The sequence below is a fragment of the Equus przewalskii genome, chromosome 5 (assembly GCF_037783145.1).
Source record: "Equus przewalskii isolate Varuska chromosome 5, EquPr2, whole genome shotgun sequence".
Classification (NCBI taxonomy): Eukaryota; Metazoa; Chordata; class Mammalia; order Perissodactyla; family Equidae; genus Equus; species Equus przewalskii.
This window is the reverse complement of record NC_091835.1, coordinates 11,033,650-11,059,346: the sequence shown is the minus strand read 5'-3', so window position 1 is coordinate 11,059,346 and position 25,697 is coordinate 11,033,650.

Here is a 25,697-nt window from a genome sequence, read left to right as displayed (position 1 = left end):
TCCATGCCCATCTTCCTCCACTTTATACATGGGCATGGGATGCCTACCACAGTATGGCTTTTGCCAAGCAGTGCCATGTCCTCACCTGGGATCCAAATCAGCAAACCTTGGGCTGCTGAGAAGCTGAATGTGCGAACTTAACCGCTGCACCACTGGGCCGGCCCCATGCAATTATGTTTTGTAAGCTGATTTTGTACCTTGCAACTTTGCTGTAGTTGTTGATTATTTCTAATAGTTTTCTGGTGGATTCTTTAGGGTTTTCTATATATAGAATCATGTCATCCACAAACAGGGAGAGTTTCACTTCTTCCTTTCCAACTTGGATACCTTTTATATCTTTTTCTTGCATAATTGTCCTGGCCAAAACCTCCAGTACTGTCTTGAACAGGAGTGGCATGAGTGGGCACACTTGTCTTCTTCTTGTTCTCAGAGGAATGGCTTTCAGATTTTCACCATTAAGTTTGATTGCCAACAACTACTTTTAATACTATATTTCCACTGAATCCCACCTGATCCTTCATTCCTGTCTGAAATCTTTGACTTGGAAAGTTTAGAAGCTTATACAAACCAAATAGCTTAATTCCCAAATTTCCTTATGCTGATCCCCTTCCTCATTTTAAATGGTTTTATATACCAAGTCTGCAATTATTTCTATGCGGATTTATCATTAAAATTGAGATTGAATTCTCAGAAACAATAGATCAGTGGGATATTTAGAGTTGAGTCTGTGGAGGCCTTAAAATTGAGGGCAGCAGAAAAAGAAAACACTTCCTTTTGTATACACTTAAACGTAAAAAGCTTATAAATATCTTTGTTACTACATTAAAAAGTCCCTACTTTTGGGATAATGGGTTCAGCCCTAGCATAACTTGAAGAATCCTTGCAAAGTGAATAGTTCTGTTAAAAAAATGTCATACATCAGAATATTTGCCACAGTCACTTTTATCCAGAAGAAGTCATACTGATATTAAAAAATTAAATATGCAAAATTGAAAATTAGAAAGGAAATATGAAATTTAACCTGCAAAAGAATGCAGATGGTGAGCCACTGAATGGTTGTTTGCTTTGCCTGTTCTTTCTGGGAAAACTTAATTAAATGGAGTAGGCAACCTGCTCGAGGAATAGATGCTAGTGAGTTTGCCTTGGGTTGACTCTCCTTATATTTGGTTAAGATTATGAATTTCTCTTTTTCAACTGTCCCTCTTCGCTCATCATTGCTCAGGTCCTTCAGGAAATGAGCTCTTCCTAAGGCAGGATCTAATGATGACATTCACTAAAAGAAAAGTAATAGAATTTTTGCTGACTGATTTTTTTCTCACCGTTACTGCTTCCTTATGACGATAATGAAAACCTTGAAATATTAACTCGATTAAATGTTTTATAGTGAGAAGGAATTACTATCTTACAGAAATTGAATTTCTGGCTGGACAAGGGTTTTAGTGGGTTGGCAAAAGCAAGAGAGGTGGTTAAAGAATCAATGAATGAAACACAAATCTCCAAGTATGGTCTTTGGAGGCATTCTTAACAGCTATATTTTGTTCTGATTAACTCTCCTTTTCCCAGAAGTAAAAAGGATGTCCTCTGTTGGGACAATGCAGCTAGGACAATCCATCATCTTTAACAGTACCACTAATAATAAGAAAGCCATTTTCAGGCTCTTTCATTTTAATTAGATGCTGGGCAACTATCATCATAGTTCATTCTATTCTTTCTTCAAGAGCTTATATATTGTAGGTTTTGTGGAAGTAGAAGTCTTATTTTACAGACAACTGTTTAAAGTCATTCTGGCTAAAGCAAGTAACTTTTATATATTATTCATTAAAGGAAGAATTTTTTCTTTTTCCTTTTGTGGTATGAGTGAGCCTGCCCACAAGAGCAGATCACGGCTGTGAACGGACCTGGGCAGTCATGAGCATAAAGTTTATTTTTGTAGATCTCAGAAGCCTTCAATAGGTTTGAGGTAGGTCAAGGCTATGGGTTTCCTCTCGTACAGGCTTGCAACCACGTAGTATGTTAAAACTTTATACTGAAAGTCTTTCACTCATGCAAGCAATTATCAGCAAGCGGCCACAAAACAATCATTTGGCCTGTTCTTGTAAAGTTAATGAGGTCCCAATCTCCATCCTTCAGTCTCTAACTTTCATTGTATTACACTGTCTGGCAGTAACTTCTCTGCATGAGGGGTTCTCTGTAGGCAGACTCAATGCTATTCCAACATCAGGATTCAGCTAACCCTCACATTAGAATAAAGTGACAGAATCCTCCATGCAGTTGTGGAACTCAGGACTGAATTAGAGGCCAAGGACACCACTTGAACAGGTGTCAGGCTGCTTGGCTTGCTAGATTCCTATACTTAATCCACCGTGATTGAATATTGCTCATTTCATCCATGAAATGTTATTTCTAGTATTCTTTAAGCAAATAAACAAATTCTATAGTGCTTATCTAGATAAAGAGAGTTTACGTATTTGTGGTTCAAATGCCAAGAAACCATCATGGTTTATTCATGATTTGGGCCCCTCAAACACAGTTAGCTAATTGTGTCTGTCTATCTATCTATCTATCTATCTATCTATCTATCTATCTATTTATAGATAGATATATCATCTACCTATCTATCTACCTCACACTGTGTATAGAGCATAGATTACAGACAATATAGTATCAAGATTCATGAAATATTAAATCGCCATGAAGATTCTACTCCCCTCTTGTTTCATTGTCTTGCTTCCTTCCTTCTTTGCTTCCACCCTCCCTCCCTCCTCCCCCACCCCCCACAATCTCTCTCACTCTCTTTCAACAAGTGTTCATTGAATGACTACTTGAAGAGTCGGAAGACCTGGGTTGGAAACCAAGCATTACTATTTTACTAGTGTCAGGGTAACCCATGGTCTTGATTTGCCTGGGACTGAGGGGTTCCCCAGGATCTGATAATTTCTGTATTAAAATGGGAAAAATTCCAGGCAAACTGGGATCATTGGTTACCCTAGGTGTAATCCTGAATTATTTAACTTCTGAAGCTCAGGTTTCTCATCTTTAAAACAGGAAGTGATAGACCTACCTAGTAAAGTCATGGTGGAAAACTAGTTTCAGTCCATCCAGAGCACAGGAAACATGATGTGACAGTGTAGACGACACTTCATTTCCTTGGAAACAGGTTTCTCCTCAGGGAAAAGACTTGATATTTAGATGAATAATTTGATGAGCAGTTAAGGTAGAGATAAAATGGCCTGCAGACATGAGTGAGGAGAAATAGATGGCACACAAATTGTTCTTTAAGGGGGATCAGGTCAGGTAACAGCTTGATTTTGTCTTGCTAAATGGAGTTCAAGCCAAGGGCCTGGATTAAGAGAATAATTTCTATGTATGAAGAGGATGGTATGATGAGAACTAAGATCTCGAATGTGGAAATGGATGAAGCCCTACATGATGTGTGATATATTCTTCCATCTTCCTGTGAAATCCTTTCTAAAAAATATACATCATTCCCCTGTGTTTGTAGTTATGTCTTATTTTTGGTTGTGGTAGAGAACTGAGTCTATCATCAAGAAAGGCACAGGATGAGAACAGAGGCTGCCATCAGAAAGATAATAATGGTACCTGCCTCATAGGCTTGTTCTTAGAATTAAATGCTTCTATGTCTATATGTGACGTGATTTCTAGAGAAAACTCACAAAACAGTATCAGGCACATTTTCAGTACCCTGTAAATGTTAGTTTTATTATTATTATTGTTAAATCATTATCATTGCTTTATTATTAGAATAGCCTGCTCTCAGTGAACACTAATTTTGTTTTCCTTCCTTGACTCTTGGGTCTTGCTCCCCGACTCTGCACATCCCTGTTTTTAATTAGTTCTCAGTGTTGTATTAAAATCTAGACACTCTTGTTGCAGGAACCTCCAAAGTCTTGGGTAATGTGGCCCTTCTCTCTGCTGGAGATGCTGCCTCTCCTTGGCTCAGCAGGGCCAAGTGTTTTCCCCCCACAGGGACCAAGCTGCTTATTCTTGGAGGCCCCACTTTCACTCCTTCAGAATTCCCAAGGCTTGGTCTCAGAGGTGGTGGAATCTAATATATTTTAATAACTGCTGAGTTCTTTTTTCCTAAATTGGAGATAAAAAGAAATTTGGTAAAGACACCTCAGCTGACATGTGGAGCAGGAATAGTAAGTAAGTTTTGGTAGTTGTTGGAATCTTGGATAGCAGCTAAGTCTTTTGACCTCCAAGATTTCACAGGTCAAGCTTCTGCATTCAAAATCTCATGAATAATTGAAGTAATTACACAGATAGAAACCCCACTTGATTTATTCAGCTTCTAGTTGTCTCACTTCTGGGTTATTCATTCAGAACTGCTCCTAGATAAAACTGACAGCTTCAATTACCCAAACCAGATCTGTGTATTGATGCCTATAAATTTGAGTAATTTAAAGGGAGGATTTTTGAGTCAAACCCAGAATATATTTTGATCATGTAAAAATCTCAATGTTTTATATCCTACCCCAAATTCCCCTTGTACAATGGCTAAGTTATCACTAGACAGTTCCAGAATGCTACTGTTGAGAGCATGAATGCTGGTGAGTAAATCATGCCCAATCAACAATGCAAGGTCAAGCTAGGCCTTTCATGAGACCTTATGTTAGTCTTGGTAGATTGGACCTCCTGGGATAAGAAGCACAAACACTATTTGGAAAAAATAAATTTAGGATAATATCAGAAAAGAAATCTACCTAAACAATGACCCCTACTGAATACTCTTTATTCTGTGGTCTGTAGCACAATAACTATCTAAGAACAGAATTGGATGAGGTTACCCATAGACTCACGCTTTTCAGTGTTTAATGTAAATGAAGTATTTTGAGGCCATAAAAATGCTCTTTAAAGATTAAACCCAATTCAGGGGTCAGGATAGTTTCCTCTGCTGTGTTGGAAATCCATCTGACCATTTGTACATGCCTAATGTCAGAATTTATGACATCCTAGATAAATAGGGCAACACAGAAGAATCTGTTAAGTGCTTTCTTATGCTTATATATAATAATAACAGAAATTAGTTTTTTAATCCTTTTACTTATGTGACGAATGGGGCTAGTGTTTTTCATGTGTAGAAATGTATCTATACTCAAATAGAAGTGTTTATTTGTTATTCTCAACCACTTTCTAATAAAGTCAACCTAGCAGGTTTGTCTTACACAACAGTTCTAATGCTTATCTCTTTTTTTAAATTAGGACTTTAGTTTTCTAGAGCAGTTTTAGGTTCACAGGAAAGCTGAGGGGAAAGTACAGAGAGTTCTATATACTCACTGCCCCGACACCTGCATAGATTCTCCCATCATCAATGTCTTCCACCAGAGTGGTACCTTGATTACAATTGATGATCCTACAGTGATACAACATAATCACCCAAAGTCCATAGTTTTTATTAGGGTCTGCTCTTAATGTAAATTCTATGGGTTTGGACAAACATATAATGACATGTATCCATTATTGTAGTATCATACAGAATATTTTCACTGCCCTAAAAATCCTCTGTGGTCTGCCTATTCATCCTTCTCCCATGCCCCAAGCAGTGCCTTTTCCAGAATGCCATATAGTTGAGATCATGCAGTATGTAGCCTTTTCACATTGGCTTCTTTCACTTAGTAATAAGCATTTAAAGTTCCTCCATGTCTTTTCATGGCTTGATAGCTCATTTCTTTTTAGCATTAAATAATATTCTGTCATCTGGATGTACACAGTTTATTTATCCATTCACTTACTGAAGGATATCTTGGTTGCTTTCAAGTTTTGACAATTAAAAATAAAGCTGTTATAAACATCTGTGTGCAGGTTTTTGTGTAGACATAAATTTTCAAGCCCTTTGGGTAAATATCAAGGAGCACAATTGCTAGATTGCCTGATAAGAGTATGTTTAGTTATGTAAGAAACTCCCAAACTGTCTTCCAAAGTGACTGTGCCATTTTGCGTTCCCACCAGCAATGAATGAGAGTTCCTGCTGCTCCACATCCTCACCAGCATTTTGTGTTGTCAGTATTTTAGATTTTGGCCATTATCATAGGTATGGAGTAGTATTTCATTGTTGTTTGCATTTCCCTGATGGCATATGATGTGGAGCATCTTTTTATATGCTTGCTTGCCATCTGTATATCTTCTTTGATGAGGTGTCTGTAAAGGTCTCCTGCCCATTTTCGAATTGAGTTGTTTGTTTTCTTATCGTTGAGTTTTAAGAGTTCTTTGTATATTTTGTATCACAGTCCTTTATCAGATGTATCTTTTGCAAATATTTTCTCTCAGTCTATGGCTCATCTTCTCATTCTGTTGACATTGTTTTTCACAGAGCAGTTTTTAATTTTAATAAAGTCCAGCTTATTAATTATTTCTTTGATGGATCAACCTTTGGTGTTGTATCTAAAAAGCTGTCACCATACCCAAGGTCATCGAAAGTTTCTTCTATGTTATCTTCTGGGAATTATATAGTTTTGGATTTTTACATTTAGGTTTGTGATCCATTTTGAGTTAATTTTTGTGAAAGGTGTAAGGTCTGTGTCTAGATTCATTTCTTTGCATGTGGATGTCTAGTTGCTCCAGCACCATTTTTTGAAAACACTATCTTTGCTTCACTGGCTTGGCCTTGCTCCTTTGTCAAAGATCAGTTGACTATATTCATGTCTATTTTTGGGTTCTCTAGTCTGTTCCATTGATTTATGTGCCTGTTCTTTCATCAATACTATCTCTTTTTCATTTTATTAAAAATACATTTTGGTTGCATACCCCTCCCCACCAAAAAGCAAACAATTTGTATGTGATAAAATTTCACTTGCTGTGGAAAACTAAAGTTCTTTTCAAAAGCAAACTGCAGAAGATGAAAAGATGTATTTTGGGGGACTATGTATCATTTCGGAAAAGAACATGATTTTATGAAGGGCTCCACAATCAATAGAGATAAAAATGAAACACCAGAGATTAATTTACCTGACAATTCAGCCTGAAAATCACATAAATCTTTATCTTTTCATTAGGAAGCTGCATAACTCAACGTTTTTGGTAATACTAAAAACTGCTAAGTATCAAGAGAATGAGAAGACAAGCCATAGACCGGGAGATAATAATTGCAAAAGATATATTTGATAAAGAACTGTTATCAAATATATACACAGAAGTTGTAAAATGCAATAATAAGAAAATGCGCGATTGGAAAATTGGCAAAAGACCTAAATAGGCACTCCTCACCAAAAAAGATAAACAAACGGCAAATAGGTGTATGAAAAGATTTTCAACATCACATGTCATCAGGGAATTGCAAATTAAAATGACAATAAGATGCCACTCCACACCTATTAGAATGGCCAAAGTCCCAAACACTGACAACACCAAACACTGGTGAGGATATGGGGTGACAGGAACTCTCATACATTGCTGGTGGGAATGCAAAATTGTATAGCCACTTGGAAGACAGTTTGGCAGTTTCTTCTTTTTCTTTTTCTTTTGAGGAATATTAACCCTGAGCTAAATCTGCCGCCAATCCTCCCCTTTTTGCTGAGAAAGATTGGCCCTAACGTCAGTGCCCATCTTCCTCTATTTTATATGTGGGATGGCTGCCACAGCATGGCTTGATGAGCAGTGCGTAGATCTGCTCCCGGGATCTGAACTGGCGAACCCCGGGCCACCAAAGCGGAGTGCACGAACTTAACCTCTGCGCCACTGAGCTGGCCCCCAAGTCTGGCAGTTTCTTACAAAACTAAACATACTCTTTTCATACAATCTAGTAATTGTGCTTCTTGGTATTTACTCAGAGGAGTAGAAAACTTATGTTCACACAAAATCTGCTCACAGATGTTTATAACAGCTTTATTTATAATTGTGAAAACTTGAAAGCAACCAAGATGTCCTTCAGTAGGTGAATGGATAAAAAAACGGTGGTGTATTCAGATAACGGAATATTATTTAGTGCTAAAAAGATATGAGCTATCAAGCCATGAGAAGACATGGAGCGACCTTAAATCCATATTACTAAGTGAAAGAAGCCAATCTGAAAAGGCTCCATGTTGTATGATACCAACTAAATGGTGTTCTGGAAAAGGCAGAGCTATGGAGGTGGTAAAAGTTTCGTGGCTACCAGGGATTCGGGAGGAAGATGAACAGGCAGAGTGCAGAGGATTTTGAGGGCAATGAAACTGCTCTGTGTGATAGGATAATGGTGGATACCTGTCATTATACATTTGTCCAACCCACAGAATGTACACCACCAAGAGTGAACACTAATGTAAACTGTGGACTTTGGGTGACAATGATGCATCAATATAGGTTCATAGATTGTAACAAATGTACCACCGTGGTGGGGGATGTTGATAGTGGGGGAGGTCGCGCATGTTTGGGACAGGGCATATTTGGGAACTCTATACTTTCCTCTCAGTTTTGCTGTGAATCTAAAACTTCTCTAGAAAAATAAAATTTATTAATTAAAAAAAAAAACAGGGGCTGGCCTGGTGGCGCAGTGGTGAACTTCACACGTTCCGTTTCGGCAGCCTGGGGTTCACCAATTCGGATCCCAGGTGCAGACATGGCACTGCTTGGCATGCCATGCTGTGGTAGGCATCCCACATATAAAGTAGAGGAAGATGGGCATGGATGTGAGCTCAGGGCCAGTCTTCCTCAGCAAAAAAAGAGGAGGATTGGTGGCAGATGTTAGCTCAGGGCTAATCTTCCTCAAAAAAAAAAAAAAAAGAAAAAGCAGAACTAAACCACCACCATTCTAAAATCCTCTCTTGTTCAGAAAAAAAGAATTTATATAGCAAGGGTGTAAACATGTCATGAATTTTATTCATAAGTGAAAAACAACATTGTCGTTAGTGAGCTATATTGTGGCTAGTATTATAGTATAAACTTAGATATTTAATTAATATTAATTACCCTAATATATCGAAAGAGATTTACAAACAACAAAATATGTCTTAAGTCTATATCTTTCCCTCTTCCATTCCATTCCTGCTTCTTTTTCTTCTTTCTCCCTCTCTTCCAATTTTTCTTCTCTTCATCCTCTTTCATGATAGAGCTAAACTTTCAGTGCTTTAAAAATGAGAGTACATGTGTTTATATTTCCTGTTCAGAAATGAACCCAGCTAAAATCTCAAGAGAAAAATCACCTGCTTGTTGAAGATTTCTTAACCAGAAGACCATGTAAATATGCATACTTTTCAGAAGGCTCATGTTTTGTGGTTTTTTATTCCTAAAATAAAATGACATGAGAATGGATGCAAATAGCTCATCTCATGAATAACTCTGTTCTCTCTTGAGTATTACCAGGATAATCAGGGAAGTGACCAATTATCTTGGATTAATATTATTTACTCTGGAAGGAGGGGTAGTTTTTAAGTGCATATATGCACATGCTTATCGTGACTTGTAAGCAAAATAGATTGAGCTACTGTTTTAGACCACTCATCTCTCCCTTCAGCCATTAAGAATAAAAAGTAATAACAACACCAATACCTTAAATTTACCCAGTTGCCCTTTCCTCCTAAGCACTCCCAGAACTTCATGAATGATATGATCTCATTTATAACAACAATCATCTTATAAACTATGCAGAGAGCAGCTGCCACAGATGGGAAACAGAAGCCCAAGAGAGACTCATCTGAGGGCTGCAAGTAAGCTGGACAGAAAAGTGGATGTGCAGGAAAGCAAAGATGGAGATGGAGGTAATCACCCCACTTTCTCCTTAATTGCGTGCAGCCCTCTGCACCACCTGTCCAAAGCATGTGTGCAATGTTTTAAATAAATCTCAACATCTGGTACAAGGGAGAAATGTCTAAATCCTACTAGAAGCCACAGAGAAGCCTGGAGATTCATGTGTGCATAAGTACACAGTGGATTTGGATGCTGTTCCAGTAGTTCTTAGAATAGACTTTCCTTGTGAAACCTCTGAGGACGATCACTCATGCCTAGGTGGGTGTTTTCTTCATGGAGGGTTAATTGAGCAAGAAAGGAGAAAGATGATTATGTAGCATTCATCAGTCTATGGATTGGAGTGTCCCACTGGGGCTCAGGTTGCTCAGCAAAAACCAGGAGATGCTTCAAACAAAGAAGAGGCACCCATCCATAAGGATGACCATTTCTCAACTGCCTTAGTAACTTACCCCTAGCATTTAATTCTTCTGTGAATATTAGTGTTGACACCCCAAAAGGATGGTTTGCTTGTTAAGAGTGCATGGCTCTTATTTCATTTTTGCATGCCCATTTGACAAGCTATGGCACATTTTTAACTAAGTAGTTGGTGGTCCCTGGTGAAGGGACACCTTGGATCGATAAACAACTGGGACTCCGTGGTAGGTGCTGAAGAGAAGAGAGAGGCCAAGCAAAGGAATAATAATACAACCAGCTGACATTAGTTGAGTGCCTGTCACATTCCAGGTATTTGAAATGCTAAGGGGTGTGAGCACCCAATTCCACGGTGACAGGGGTGGTGTCCCCACAACAAAAAGCAGTGCTCTGATAGCAGCCAAGTGTCCTACAATTCAGCTCAATTCTGATACTACCAGGACATAGTGTCAGATCCCACAGGTTAAGGGCTTAGTCCCACAAGATTGCCCCCTTGCCCTCTTTCAGACCCCAGTCACAAGCCTGGGTTAGCACCTGTGTTTCTGACCTACCGGCTGTAGATCAGAGGTTCCAATGACCTCCTCCCTTGGTTGGATTAATTTGCTAGAGCAGCTCACAGAACTCAGAGACACATTTTACTTACTAGATTAGCAGTTTATTACAAAAGGATATAACTTAGGGACAGCCAGATGGAAGAGACAGAAGCTCTCTGAATCCTGTCCTTTTGGGTTTTTATGCAGGCTTCATTGTATAGGCGTGATTGATTAAATGAGTGACCACTGGTGACTGAGTCAGCCTCCAGCCCCTCACCCCTCCCAGGAGGTTGAGGGGTGGAACTGAAAGTTCCAGTCCTCTAATCACATGGTTGGCTCCACTGGCAACTAGCCCCCACCGTTAGATGACCTAGGGTCATTCCAAAGTCACCTTTATCTCTCTCACTACTTTCCAACGATTTTAGAAGCTCTGTGATGGAAACAAAGACCAAATATATATTTCTTATTATAAATCACAATATCACATCTGCATTATCTCCCACAACCCTTTACAGTGGGCACTGCAATTATCTCTCTTTTACAGAGAAGGAAATTGAGACTCAGAAGAGTGAAGTAATTCTCCCAAGGCCACGCAGTGGCACAGTGGCCGCGCTGTACTTTGCTCCAGAGCTGAGCACTTACTTCTTTCTTTTAGTGAAAGTCAGGCCAGTGACGGTGTTCTGTCCTCCAAGGAAAGCAGCATCAAGCCCTGAAAGGAGATCTACTATTTATTAACATGTCACTTGGGGCAATTACATTCTCTTTTTGAGCCCTGGTTTCTTCCATTAAAGGGAGATAATGACACCTCAGTCATTGATTTGTGAGAATTCAGTTGAGAGAGGACAGGTATGGGAAGCGTGGAGTCAGTGCCTGTCACACAGACAAGCTGTAGCCTAGTTTCTTCCTAGAGCAAGTGCCCCTCGACCAGAAGTACAGCAGTTACAGACGGTCCAGTCTCATCCAGTGACTTGCTGGATGCAGATGTGGATTGAGCGCCTCTCTAGCTCATCCACTGGTAGCAATAGATCCTGGGAGGTCTGCTGTGGACTTGACAAGCATTTCACTTCGCTGCTGAGGACTCCCAAGCCGAAGCGTGTGCTTTCTCAAGACATCCTGCTTGATAACTGTGTCCATGACAAGATCCCATGGCACAGCCTGCAAGACTGAGACAGGTTACGGTAGAGTCCTCCTGTCACTGTTGCTTTCCTGCTGTAATCTTTCACTGTCCCCTTCCTGACAACTTCAGAAAACACAAGAGTTGAGGACTCAGCTGTAATGCACAATGAGTAAAAACACCCCCAGTTGCTCCTTCTTGACTCTGCAGCAACACGAACCATGTGTTTTGTGATGCTCCAGCCACAGGTGTTTTTCCTCTGTTCTTTGAATGCTCCAAGTTCCCTCCTCCTAGCATTTGTACCTGCTCTTCCTTCCATAAAAGACTCTGCTTGGCTGTCTGCACTCTTGGCTTCTTGTCATTCTATAGATCCTATCAGAGATGACTTCCTGACAACCTCATCCATGAGGCCAACATCTCTCACCTGTTACTCTTTAACAATTTACTATTTTTTTTATTTCTTTCTTTACTTCTATTAATATTTGAAATTTTAATGTAGACTTCACATGGCCAGGGATTCTTGTCTGTTTTGCTCACAATCCCTAGTGTCTGGAGTGGTGTTTGGCAATTGATTTTTCTCTTTGGTATTTTTTTTTATTTTGGTGAGGAAGATTGGCCCTGAGCTAACATCTGTGCCAATCTTCCTGTACTTTGTATGTGGGACACTGCCACAGCATGGCTTGTTGAGTGGTGTGTTGGTCCAGGCCTGGGATCCAAACCTGTGAACCCAGGTCCATCAAAGTAGAGCATGTGAACTTAACCACTGTGTCACCAGGCCAGCCCCTGGCAATTGATATTTTTGAATGAATGTGTGCCTGTATTAGTTTACCTGGACACTACTTAACATATCTTCTGCTGTTGGAATGTAAGCTCCTTGAGAGCAGGACCTCATCTATCCAGTTTTCTGCTGTCCCTAAGGGCCTAAACAATGCCTAGCACAAGGTAGGAATGTAATAAATATTTTTAATGAATCAATTAAACTTGAACTCCAAAACCTTGCAGGCCTGCTGCTCACATTATCAGGGTCCAGGGCAGAAGTACAAATGAACACCCATATACCATATATCTAAATATTTATAAATCAAGCTAACATATTAAATAATATGTGTTCTATTCTTCTACCTTGATAGATGATAATCTTTTATAATAATCTTGGAGAACAGAATTTTGGATTCTAGTACTCCTTGGAGTTCTAAAGTTCCATACTAAAATGGAGTGGCATAGGCAGAAATGGCCCTGGCTGGCCATCCATACTCAAGGCCCATCCTCTTTTCCTCCCACCCTCTGCTCCATCTCATACTTTGAGATACTAAATAAGCACATATTTGGGCACATCAGTCCATATTTTCAACCTCTATCTATATCCATCTTATAACAGTCATCCTTTCCTTGGGCCTGAAGGTCTACCAGCAGGATGGACCCAGGGATGAAGCCCTGCATAGGTCCTGGAAGTGAACTTGGGACTGTGTTTGAGCAGCAAACTCCAGGATCCTGGAGCATGGTCTGGGCCTGGTGGTTCCAGGCTTGGGGTGGGCCCAATCCTTTCACTCTAGGCAGAGGGGCGCATCTGGAAGAGGGGCAGAGCAAGACCACCTAAAGTTTGTGGCCTTGATCTTCAGGCAGGGATATATGTGAGGATGGGGGATTAACTGATTTGAATTTGAACAAGTACGGAGAATGGAAGGGCAGGAAGAAAGAGACGAGTTTTTCTGGGATGGATGTGTGGTTAATTTGGCTGTTGTACCAGTCTCCCTGTGTGTTCATGAGCCTTGTCTGCTACCTGAAGACAAAGGTGATAGAACACAATTACTGAAAGTAGACAGAGGCAAGATGGCGGGTTTTGAGCTGGATTGTAATAAGCTGGTCCCAGAGCTGAGTTCTATTCACGTTATCCCAATCAAACCAAATAGGTTATTCATACCAGTGAAGCACTTTAGTTGGTTTCTTAGTAAAATGAAACTGATGTTAAAAAGAGTTCTCTCAAAGACATTCCATGAAAAATTGAGGGGGAAAGCACACGTAAAGAATAACCTAAGCTATTAAATGTAAAACTGAGAAGAGATATCTGCAATGAGCTTTTGGAGGCCCATGCTACTTCCGAGTTTATTCAGAGAAGACTTTACATATAGGTGAATTCAGTTAAATAACAAACACATTTTGGGCACTGGAGACCCAAAGATGAGAAGCCCAGCCCTCGAGGAACATGTAGATTTTGACATGATCTAAATAAAGATGTGTTCATGCTCTTTCAGATTTATGTCTGCATCTCTTGCTATTTTATTAAGTATTTATTAAGTATTATAAATAAAATTTTGAAAATACTTTACTTTGTCTCCTAAAAGCTTTTAGGTGAAAATGAATAGATGGGAGTTTTAGTTAAAAGAAATAATTTAACTTTTTAAATAAAAATTCTACCAATGTGAATATTGAGCCTTTTTCATTTTCATTAATTTGACTTAAAGGGTCTTAAAAAATGCATTAAGGTTTCACAACGTTTCACTCTACTTGTAATTTATGTTTCTTTCCTCCTTTAACCTCTATCTTTCAGGCTCTCTGTTCACTCTTTATTTCCATTTTACCTCATAGCAGTGTTACAAGTCATCACCTTTCTTAGTGACAAGGTTTGTGATAGTCAATAATTATGTGATTTTTAAAAATGATAAGTTCCTCTAATTGCTTTAGCTAATAAAGTGGCATAGAACTGATAAGCCTGAATAATGCTGCTTAATTACCTTTGCTAAAGATAGAGTTGGCTGGCATTAGTTATAGTCTTTTAATTTTGAAGGAGCAATACAAATGTTAGAGAAAATGACTATGAACTCTTGAGTAAAATGGTACTTAGGTTCTCTTCTTGTTGGCATGAAAAAATATAAAAGAATTTTAGACACAACTCAGTTGTATAATGTTATAGTTTTATAAATATTCTTTTCTGAAAGATAATAAAGCAGAGCAACAAAAGAAAAGATAGAAAAATTGGATATGATTAAAATAAAAAAATATTCATACTCCAGAGTACACCATCAAGAAAGTGAAAAAAAACCCCACAGAATTGGAGGAAATTTTTGTAGATTATGTGTCTGTTAAGGAACTTGTATCTAGAATATATAAAGAAGTCTTAAACTCAACAGTGAAAGAGAAAGAATCAAAAAAAATGGGCAAAGGAAATAGACATTTCTCCAAAAGGAGAAATAGATGTTTCTCCAAACAAGATGTACAAATGGCTTGTTAGTGCATGAAAAGATACTCAATATCATCAGCCACCAGGGCAATGCAAATCAAAACCACAGCGAGATACCACTTCACACCCACTAGAATGGTTAGAATCAAAGAAATAGATAATAACAGGAGTTGATGGGGATGCAGAAAGATTGGAACCCTCGTACACTGCTGGCGAAAATGTGTAATGGAACAGCTGCTTTGGGAAACTGTTGAGTAGTTCCTCAAATGATTAAATATAGGATTACATATGACCCAGCAATTCCACTTCTACATATATACCCAAGAGAAATGAAAACGTATGTCCACTCAACTTGTACATGAGTGTTCATAGCAACATTATTCACAACAGCCAAAAAGTAGAAACAACAAATATCCGTCAACTGATGAATGAGTGAACAAAACATAATTTGTCCATACAATGGAATATTATCTGGTAATAAAAAGGAATGAAGTACTGATGCATGTTACAACATGGATGAACTTTGAAAACATTATTCTAAGCGAAAGAAGCCAGTCACAAACGACCACATATTGTATGATTCTATTTATATGGAAAGTCCAGAATAGGCAGTAAAGCAGATTATTGCCTGCCTAGGGCTGAGACAGTTGGAAGGAAATGAGCAGTAACTACTAGTGGGTATGGCTTTCTTTTTGGAGTATGAATATTCTAGAATTAGATACCAGTTATGAGATACACAACTCTATGAAAATACTCAAAAACCATTGAATTGCACAGTTAAATGAATGAATCATATGATATTTAATTACTTTATTTTGCAATAAGGTCCATAAAGTAATCATAACTTTAAGGTGACACCTTTTTTTTTTAATGCCACTCGAGTATTCAATGTGAGTGCTTAGTCTGTTTGGTTCTTAGAAGTTCTGGGAAGAATTACAATTTGAACCTACCCAAATCCTACTCATCTGCTCCGTCACTCCCCCATTCAAGCTTCCTTTGTTTTTTTCCTGTCTGTAATAGCCTCCTAATAGGCCCCTCACATAGTCTCTGACCTCAGTCCCGTCTATTCTCTATGCTGAAGCTACAATTTTTTAAAAATGAAAATAGAATCACATCACTGCCCAGTTGTAAAACTCTTTAATGCTTCTTGATTGTTTTTAAGATAAAGACGAAGGTCTTCTGGGTGGCCCATAGGCTCTGCGGGGTTGGGCCTTGTCTGCCTTTCCAGCTCGTCTCCCACTATTCTCCTCGCCCATCCACTCCAGCCAATGAGACTCTTCCTGTTCACAAGGAAACACACGCTTCTGCCATGAAGCCGCTGTACACACGGCTCCCTACTCCTGCACCTGTGTTCTCCACTCGTGCCTCCAGGCTGCTAGTTCTCTCTCCCTCGTGTGTCAGATCACAGCACCATCTAGGTTTGGTTCCTGGCACTGTGTTTCTTTCCGCCATCGTCCTTATCTTAATCTGCAATTAATTACCGAAGGGATAGCTGGTGGTGTGAGTCACACACTGCACTTCTGCCCATCTTATCACACCACCTGCCAAGTACATCATAGTATGTCCAAAACAATAGAAGGCTACAGAGAAGGCTGTGAGTGGCTGGGTGTGGGAGAGAAAGGGAAGGTCCCTCGGGGAGATGACATTTTGACAGAGTTCAGAGGGTAGGTTTTGCTAGGCAGAGAACGGGAGTGGGAGAGCATGTGCCAAGACACGCAGGCACAGAAAATATTGTTTAGGGAAAGGCAAGAGTCCAACGTGGCTGCCACCTGGACATTGGGGCAAGCGATGAATGCTGGGTGAGGCGGGAAACAAGGCAGAGCTGCTGTCAGAAGGTCAGACTGGTCCCATATTGCAAAATGGAAAGTCCCTGAGGATTTCCAACAGGAAAATGATTTGAATAGGCCTTTGTGCTAGGAGGATGACCTTGGGAGATGGGGAGAGGATGTGCCAAAGGGAGAGAGCCCTAAAGCAGGGAGACTAGCCCCAACAGGGAACAGTCCAGAACCGTGAGTCTGTAACCTGAAGCCCCATTGTAGGGCTTACTGGTAGGCCGGTGGGGGAGGACAAGCCGTCAGGTCCTGCCTGTTGAAGAACAAAGTGATTCCAGCTTCAGAGAGCAGCCACACCTCTGGGTGGATATCCATGTGCTTTTCAGTCATCCTATGAATAAAATAAGAGAAAAATGTCTCCTCTTCTTGTTAGCTTTTGAGAAATGTCTATCTTGCTTCTAAAGAGGGTTGTATTTGCAGACAAGGGTTAAATTATACAACTCAATTCCCTTTGTTATCTAATCTCTTTCCAAGAACACTGTAAAACAAAGTGACAGAATTAATCAGTATGAAAACTATACAAAAGTTCTTTCACAAGCAGCCTTGTTGGTGGTCATTATAATGATGACCTAAAAAAGTACATACATATACATTTCTACTTGTATATAATTAGTTTGGAAGAGTGTCAAATCATGAGTTAAAGCATAAAATGTCTTTTTCTCCCCTAATAATTGCCTTCATGAGTCTTTATATAACCCACCTTTCCTGCTGGGTAGAAGGTAGCTCTGAGTTCAAAGTGGTATGATTCCATACTTTTAATCATCTTCAATTATTCAAACAATCTAGTCTCAGATAGTAAAACTAGTTCTAGCCAACTTGCAACCCTTCTGCCTGTTTTTCCAGCACAGGGTAGACTTGTAGCTACAGCAGCCAGCCAGGAGCCAGAGTTGGTGAGTGATCCTGGTTCCCCACTCCTCAAGCCCCTTTTTGTCTTCTCTAGTGTTGGGGAGGGGAGAGGGCAAATGGATGGTGATCACTCCTGATGCAACTCACACTCATGAGTCTCTTGTGCATTGATGCGGGTCCCCAAAGACTTCATGGCAGAGGGACTCAGCTCCGAGCACTTTCCCTCACTTTTGGTGGTTGCTTCTCAAGCTCAGCCATATCTTTCGTTTGACATCGAGTTGGCTTCCCAGCACTCAATTCTTTCACCCAGGTTGAGGTGGTCCTCATCAAGTTTACCTCATTTGGTCCAATTCTAGAAACTAGAGATGTCACCAGTGACCTGAGAATTGACAAGATGGTCCTGGACTCCTCTGTGACAGGCTGTACCTCAGTGCCATCTTGCTCTCGTACTCTTCCCTCCTTTTCCATAGCACCAGGCAGGTGATGTAAGCCTGGTGGTAAGTACACTTCCAATCAAGTAATGAAATGCCAGGTCCCCTTCTTGCACCTACAAGTGGATATTAGAAATGATGATCAGGGGCTGGCCCTGTGTCCGAGTGGTTAAGTTCACGCGCTCCGCTGCAGGTGGCCCAGTGTTTCATTGGTTCGAATCCTGGGCGCAGACATGACACTGCTCATCAAACCATGCTGAGGCAGCATCCCACATGCCACAACTGGAAGGACCCACAACGAAGAATGTACAACTATGTACTGGGGGGCTTTGGGGAGAAAAAGGGAAGAAAATAAAATCTTCAAAAAAAAAACAAGAAATGATGATCATGGGGACTCCCTTCCCTGGCACTCGGGAAGGGAGCACCCTCGCTCACTGTGAGGGGGTAAGGAAGTCTCACTTCACGAGCCATTGTATTTCGCCACCTCCATGGTAATTGTCTTAGAGCTTTTATGGTAAAATTGTCAACCTGAGTCAGCATCCCTTACCCCAAAGCATGTGGAATTCTCAAACAGAGAGTGGGCTCTGTTTTGAACAACACTCTGCAGGCTTTAGTAATTTTATTCATAATGAGCATCACCCTCACGGTAGTCCTGCCATTTTCAGTAAGCTCCGGTGAGTAGACAGAGGTTCCGATCAGTGTCTCACTCTATATGTAGGTGTTCCCACCCCCACCTCTTTCTTTAGAGAAGCCATTTCTCTTGTCTAATATTAATTTTCCCAAATTGCTCTTTTGAGCAGGTAGATTCCTACATCTTCCAGGACTGGAGCAGAGGTCTTGTTCCATCTGTTAGTCCTCCTCTCTCTTGTATTTTCAACTGCCACTGCTCCTACAGCTTGTAAGCATACTCCAGTCACTTTCAGCTTAAAAGGGAGACAAAAGGAGGGGCCAGCCCACTGGCAAAGCAGTTAAGTTCACACGCTTCTCTTCGGTGGCCCAGGGTTCGCTGGTTTGGATCCCTGGTGTGGACCTACACACGGCTTATCAATGCATGCTGTGAGAGGCATCCCACATATAAAGTAGAGGAAGATGGGCACCGCACCGATGTTAGCTCAGGGCCAATCTTTGTCAGCCAAAAGAGTAGGATTGGTGGCAAATGTTAGTTCAGGGCTAATCTTCCTCAAAAATAAAAATAAAAATAAATAAATACATACATAAATAAATAATAATAATAAAAAAAGACACAACGAGAAAGAGGAAGTCCCTTTCCTGATCAATCGAGAGTGATGGTTAAATGTGTGGGCTCTGGAGTGAAGCTACTAGGTGTGAACTCTGCCCTGCCACTGATCACTTTGGGCAAGTCTTTTAACCACTCTAAACCTGAGTGTTTTCATTTGTAAAAAAGAGTTCATAAGGATGATTAAGCAAGATCAGATATATAAGGTGCTTTTTGTCTTTTTTTTAAATCATGGTGCCTGGCATATGGTAAATGTTAGCTATATTTGTATTGGTAGCATTGAATCAACCTCTCTAATAACGTGCATATAAGCATTACGCATAAGTATTACATGATATTATGGAATAGTGGCAAACAGCAATTCTCAGCCGGGGTTGATTCTGCCTGCCAGGGGACACCTGGCGATGTGGAGAAATGTTGTTATCACAACTGGAGAGGAGTGGCTGCTGGCATCTACTAGCTAGAAGCCAGTGATGCTTCTAAACATCCTACAGTGTACAGGGTGGCCCCCAACAACAAAGAATTATTCTGGCCAAAAATGTCACTAGTGTCAAGGTTGAGAAACTGCAGTAAAAGGCCCAGGATTGCTTATAGGAGGCAGTACGGGGATCCTGAAATATACAAATGTATCCAAAACTAAGGTGTTTCATTTTTCTTGATTAGTATTAAAAGTTTTCAGATTAATACTTCTGTTATATAGCTATTTCTTGTTAGTAGGTGCTACTTGAGGTATTGTTATAATGACTCCGAAAGATTTTGTCCAGTTGCTTTATGCGTCTGAAATGTGTTTCTCAGCTATTCTGGAGAACTCATCCACATGGAGTAAAATTTTAAAATTAAATTGTTGGGCTGTTACTGACTCTGCGTTACTCACATTTGTTGTGAATTTTTGATAATGGCCAAGTTGCCCACTTTCAGTGGAAACAAAGAGGAGAGAAGTTATTTGTTTATATGCCCATTTCTTTTTCCTTTACTGGGGCCAAATCATAGACAAAACAGCATTGTGTTTCTTAAAGTGTGATCCAAAGACTTCCTGCTCAGAATCACCAAACATTCCAGTGCCAGGAGAATTCTCATGTTCTACCTGAGATGCACTGAGGCAGAGTCATTCGGGGGTAAGGTCAGGGAATCTGTATTTCCCAAAAGATTCCAAGAGATTCAAAGCATTCTCATGTTTAGGAACGCCTGGCGTGCAATACATAAGAGGCGTCAAAGGGTAACAGGAAGAGCTGTGGTGCTTTGGTCTTATTTTTTGCACCAGACAGCCTGTGGACCTGGATTAAAATGTACACATCCCTAGAACGCTTTGATTTAGCATTTTCTCTTATTTTTGACCCGAAAAGGCCTTCAAAATATTCTGCACCTGAAGATATTAGTTCCCCTTTCAATAAAGGAACCTGCTGGTTTGAGCCCTTGGTAAAGCTATGAGAACAGAACAGCTGTGGACAAAGGCAAGCTGATTCTATATTTAGAATGTTCTGTGGGGCTGAGTCTATGACAAATTTATTCTTGTTCCTCTTAGAATTGCCTGGGTTTGTAAAGCAGGGAACAGTTTAGTCTATTCCAGCCCTTTAAGGTGGGTAAAATTTCATTATTTATGTGTCCCATAGGAAGGATGATATATCTAAATGTACATTGCTCTTCCTTCTTCACACATCAATTCTTAAGTTAAAATAAGATCACACCCTTGGTTCTTATTTCTTGAGTTGGTGCACCTTCCCAAGTGCCAGTGGAAAGTCTGCTGATGCTAATTCCTAATAGAAATTACATGTTTTGAGAGAAGAGTGGGAGAGCGGAGCAAATTAATTCAAACCTAATTTGCATCCCCTTACCAGATTTGAATTGGGACCAATTTGCAAACTGAATTCTCTCTCTAGCCTTGATAGAGTATATAATAATGCTGAAAGTTTCTTAAATCATGGCAGTGCCTTTTTAATAAAGACACATTCACAGCTGCAATCTTGGTGCCTTGTAACATCTTGCTAATAATTGGGCTAATAAGATTTTAAAGTTAATTAAAAGGAGGGGAAAGCCATAAAGTCTGATGCAGCTCAAAGTGGTTGGTGTGCAACAGGCTGACCTAACAAAACTGTGAAGAGAGTAAAAGGATAAAACTTGTTCGTTAGTGATTTACCAGCGATGGCCCTTTTTTTGTGTGTGAAAAGTTACCGCTTTTGCATTTCTCTTAAAACAATTGATAACGATTTAAAAAATTATTCAATGCCCCTTGTCTTTTTTTTTTTTTTTTAAGAAAATTTCCTAAGACAACCAAGAAGATAACGCATAGATACCTTGTCATGTCATAAAATAGATAGTCTCTGAGAGTCTGGAGTATGTCCAGCATTACTTCATAGGCCAGAGGGAACTAGAATGCTCTAGCCTGGCTCTGATGGTCCACTTTCAATGCTCACAGCACCTTCAGGACCAACATGATGCACATTAATATGATTTTTGTCTGAATTTTCAAATGCCTTTCCAGCTTCTCCATTACAAGCCTGCCTTCCTGTACTCCCTGTGTGTCCTTTTTCAAAGGACAATTCTTCTTGCATCTTTGTACAGAGTGGCAACCTGGTTCTTCTGTGCTAAGGTGCAGGCATTCCATAACGTAAAGAGGGATAGAGTCCCTGCAATGGATGCCAATTTCAATATGGCGCCCGGAAGCAGGATAGCAGAAGGCACAGATCCCACTGTAGTGCTATCTGTCCATTTGCAGATGGTAAAATTTTGGTGCCTCTGCCTGGTTATTGAGCTGATTTGAATGGCTGCTGGTCTTCAAGTCTCTCAGAACACTATCTTCTGCTGCAGTATAACCCAGTATATGATTTGGAATTCTGAAGTTTGTGGGTTTTTCTGGAAGTTTCTAGATAATTCTTGTGAACATTACAACCAGGATATCTTCCCATAAATCATACTAGACTCTCTTTTGATAGTTTCTAGCTTTGTTATGCTTCTTTAATGACTGGCATCATCAAAAGAAGCATGCACATGACATTCCAATGTGAGCTTAAATTGAATTTAGATCATCTATATTTAGAAATCCTATATTTACTTCCCCACCCCCCACTCTCAGTCTGTGACTGTGAAACAGTTAGTTGATCAATAATATGCACTTACATGATAATCCATATCTACTTCTCACTCTTTGTGTACCTATTCTATTTCCTAACATCCGATTCTGATTTGAGCAGCTTTTGCTACAATTCTAGGGACATGTCAGTTGTGGCAGAGGTAGCTAGTTGTCTCTCAATGTCTGTTCTCCCTTTCTATAGAAATATTTGTGATACAGTGTCTAACTTTTAGCTTGGCCTAGGGCTGCTTGGAATAAAGCTTCCCTTACAGCTGAGGATTGCCATGGGACTAAATTCTGGTCGATGTGGTGCCCGCTGAAGCAGGTTGTTGAACTTCTGGAAAGTGTCCTTAAAAGGAAGCAACATTCCTTTCTTCTCTCATTTTCTCCTTTCTGCTAGCTGGAAGGTGGATTTGATGGCTGGAGCTGGAGCAACTGTCTTAGAAAGAAGTAAACTAGGGAATCGAATCATGAAGCTAGGAGCAACAAGAGAGAAGGAACCTAGCTCCCTGACACTGCTGGTGCCATACAAGCCCTGGGCCACCAGTGTCAAATTGTTTGAGTGAAAGAAGTAAATATTATCTTATTCATTTTGACTGTTGTATTACTACCAGTCAAACCGAATACTGAATAGTTCATTTGTGTTTCCCAATCCTCAAAAATTCCTTTACAAACCTGTTCTTTAATGTTTAGAATTCTTTCAAAAAAGCCTAAAGTCCATCATCTCACAGTTTGTTAAAAGAATTAAGGAACACAAACCTTGAGGCATTATAATACATTGACTTAAATAGTCACTAAAGCATGAATGACTAACATCAGATCTATGTCAGAGACCATGGTCAATATAGGGCTTCCCATATTAAAATCTTGTTTCTTAAACTTGAGGCTGGGAGGAAAATGGATCAGAAATTTGTCAGTTCTAGCTCTGTTTTATGGGCATTAGATTGATTTCTCTATATCAAGGAGAGAGAAGACAAGACAAGAGCAGTAGTGTTGAAATCTTCAATTTTGGTCAAATCACTTAAGAGTTCTACTATTGACAAGAGACTTCAGGTAGTTATCGAGTATTGTTATTGAGTATCTCTCTTATTCAACATTCCCTTAAAGGCTCCGTAAAGGGCAATAAGACAGGAGGTCTGTTTTCAAAGAAGCAAAAATCTAGCCAGGGACTGTCTTAGCCTAGGTTATCCGAAAAGCAGGCCCTGAGATATGGATTTAGATACTAGTAGTTTATTTGTGAGATGATCTCAAGAAACATGCAGAAGAAGGGAAGAGACATAACCAAACAGGTCAATGTTCTGGGCAGCTAGGGCACAAGCATGTTAAGGATCTTCTGAGGAACTATGTGGAGTACACCTCGCGATCTTCCCACTAAGGGGGAGGAAGCTGGGGTATTGATCCACCAACTCTGATCTTTCACTGATTGAGGGTTGCTCCGGAGGCTGTTAACTTATTGGCATTTCTGGCCCATCTTGTGCATGGGCTGAGAACACAGCTGAGGAAAGACAGAGATGCAGATACTGGGAATAAGTAACCATTAGCATGTATGGGAACTGTGCATCAAGCTGTGGGATCATCCAAGGGGCTAAGAAGAAGGCACCAACAACATCTGAAACAGTCCATCCCTTGCACTACTAGGGTAACACATTTAGTCCATTCTGTCCTGTAATGATGAGAGAGTTGCTGATACAAGACCACATAATAAATGCTCGATAGTATAATCTTAGAGTCTCTAAAGAAGGGCAGATCACTGTGGGCCATAGTGGTGAAGGAGAAGTTTGTTTATGATATGAAAGTCACTTTAGCATTGAAGGCTGGCCAGGATTTAAATAAGAGGGCAAAAAAAGAGGCAGAAACAGATGCCAGGAGTGAGGCATATTATGGCCAAGGCTTGGATGTACAAATGTGAAAGGTACAATCTGGGAGTTGGTGGCTGAAATCAAAGGTCTAGAGTGGGAGGTAAAGTTGGAAAAAGTATTAAGGGATGTATTTTCAGGGACCTTATAGTTCAGAATAAGGGCTCTGGCTTGACTTCCTGTCAGGACATTCTTTTCTATTTAATGGGACTAAATCTATATATAATTAAAATTTTTAGTCCAAATTTAATAGAAAATATTATATGCTCTTACAGTGTAATTTTAAAGCAACTGTTTTCAAAATTTTTTATTCCATCATGGTAGACACAAACAAACGATGTTAGCATGTAGCACATAGTTCATAGACAGAATATTTCTAATTTCTTACATGTTAACGCCAACCTTTTATCTCCAGTTCCAAGCTGCCTATCAGAATGCAAGCACACAGCAATAGAAATGTTAGCACAATTGTAAACAATATAATTCATTAAAAAGAAAATAATTTGCAAATATTGACCCTTTAATGCTTACGGAATAACAAATCATTTGTGATAATACTTCAAAACTGGTTGTGACATAACGGTGTCTCTAACACAATGGCTGACACTATTGCTTTAAAGGCAAGGTTGCAAATGGGTGGCCTGCAGGCAGAAGCTACAGGCAAACTCTTTGTAATTGTCTCACAGTGTTGGTCTCAAAGGGATGGGTGAGGGGGCTCCCTTTGACCCTAAAGCAATGACAATAATCTCACTCCTTAGAACCAGGTGTCAAAAGGAGAGTCAAACACAGGGAGTTTTGTCAACTGAGCTGTGAATGACCTTGCACTCCAACATTTCCACTTGGAACCTAGCTGGAGCTAAGGAGCACAGCTGCCGCCCTGGGTGGGGCCTACTCTCTCCAGTTTATCCCTCCAGGCCTCTTTCACTCTCTTGCTTTGCTTGAATGGTCTGTAGGCATTAGAGTGTGAAATACCACCTTTGGAGCATAAAAGGAACACGTGGTTTCTGGAGACTCCCAAAGCCAGTTGGTGCTTGGTCTTGGAGTCTGAGAACCTGTGCTCTCCCTTGGTTCTTAGGCACTTGCTAGGTAATCTCAATTAGAGCATCTCTGACTGCAATAGCCTCAGCACCTCAGCGAAGACTATCTTCTATCTCTATACTCTTCCCATCGATGTACTTGTCTATGTCTTATATTTTAGTTGGAATCAACTTTTTCCTCTCTATAAGAATCTAAAGAATATCTTCAAGGCCCCATCAGGTGGTGAATTCTAGCTGAGGTTTTCTTAATGGTTTGCCAAGGTAGGATCAATCTTACTGATTGACTAACAGCTAGATCAATAGCCTCCATTCATTCAACAAACGACACCTATTTATTGAGAAACTGCTATTGATCAGGCATGGTTTTAGGTGCTGAGGATACAGCAATGAATGCCACAGAATTTTCTGCCCTCAGTCAGCTTATATTCTAGTTGGAGAAGTACCATCAGAGGCAAATAGATATTTAATGTGTGA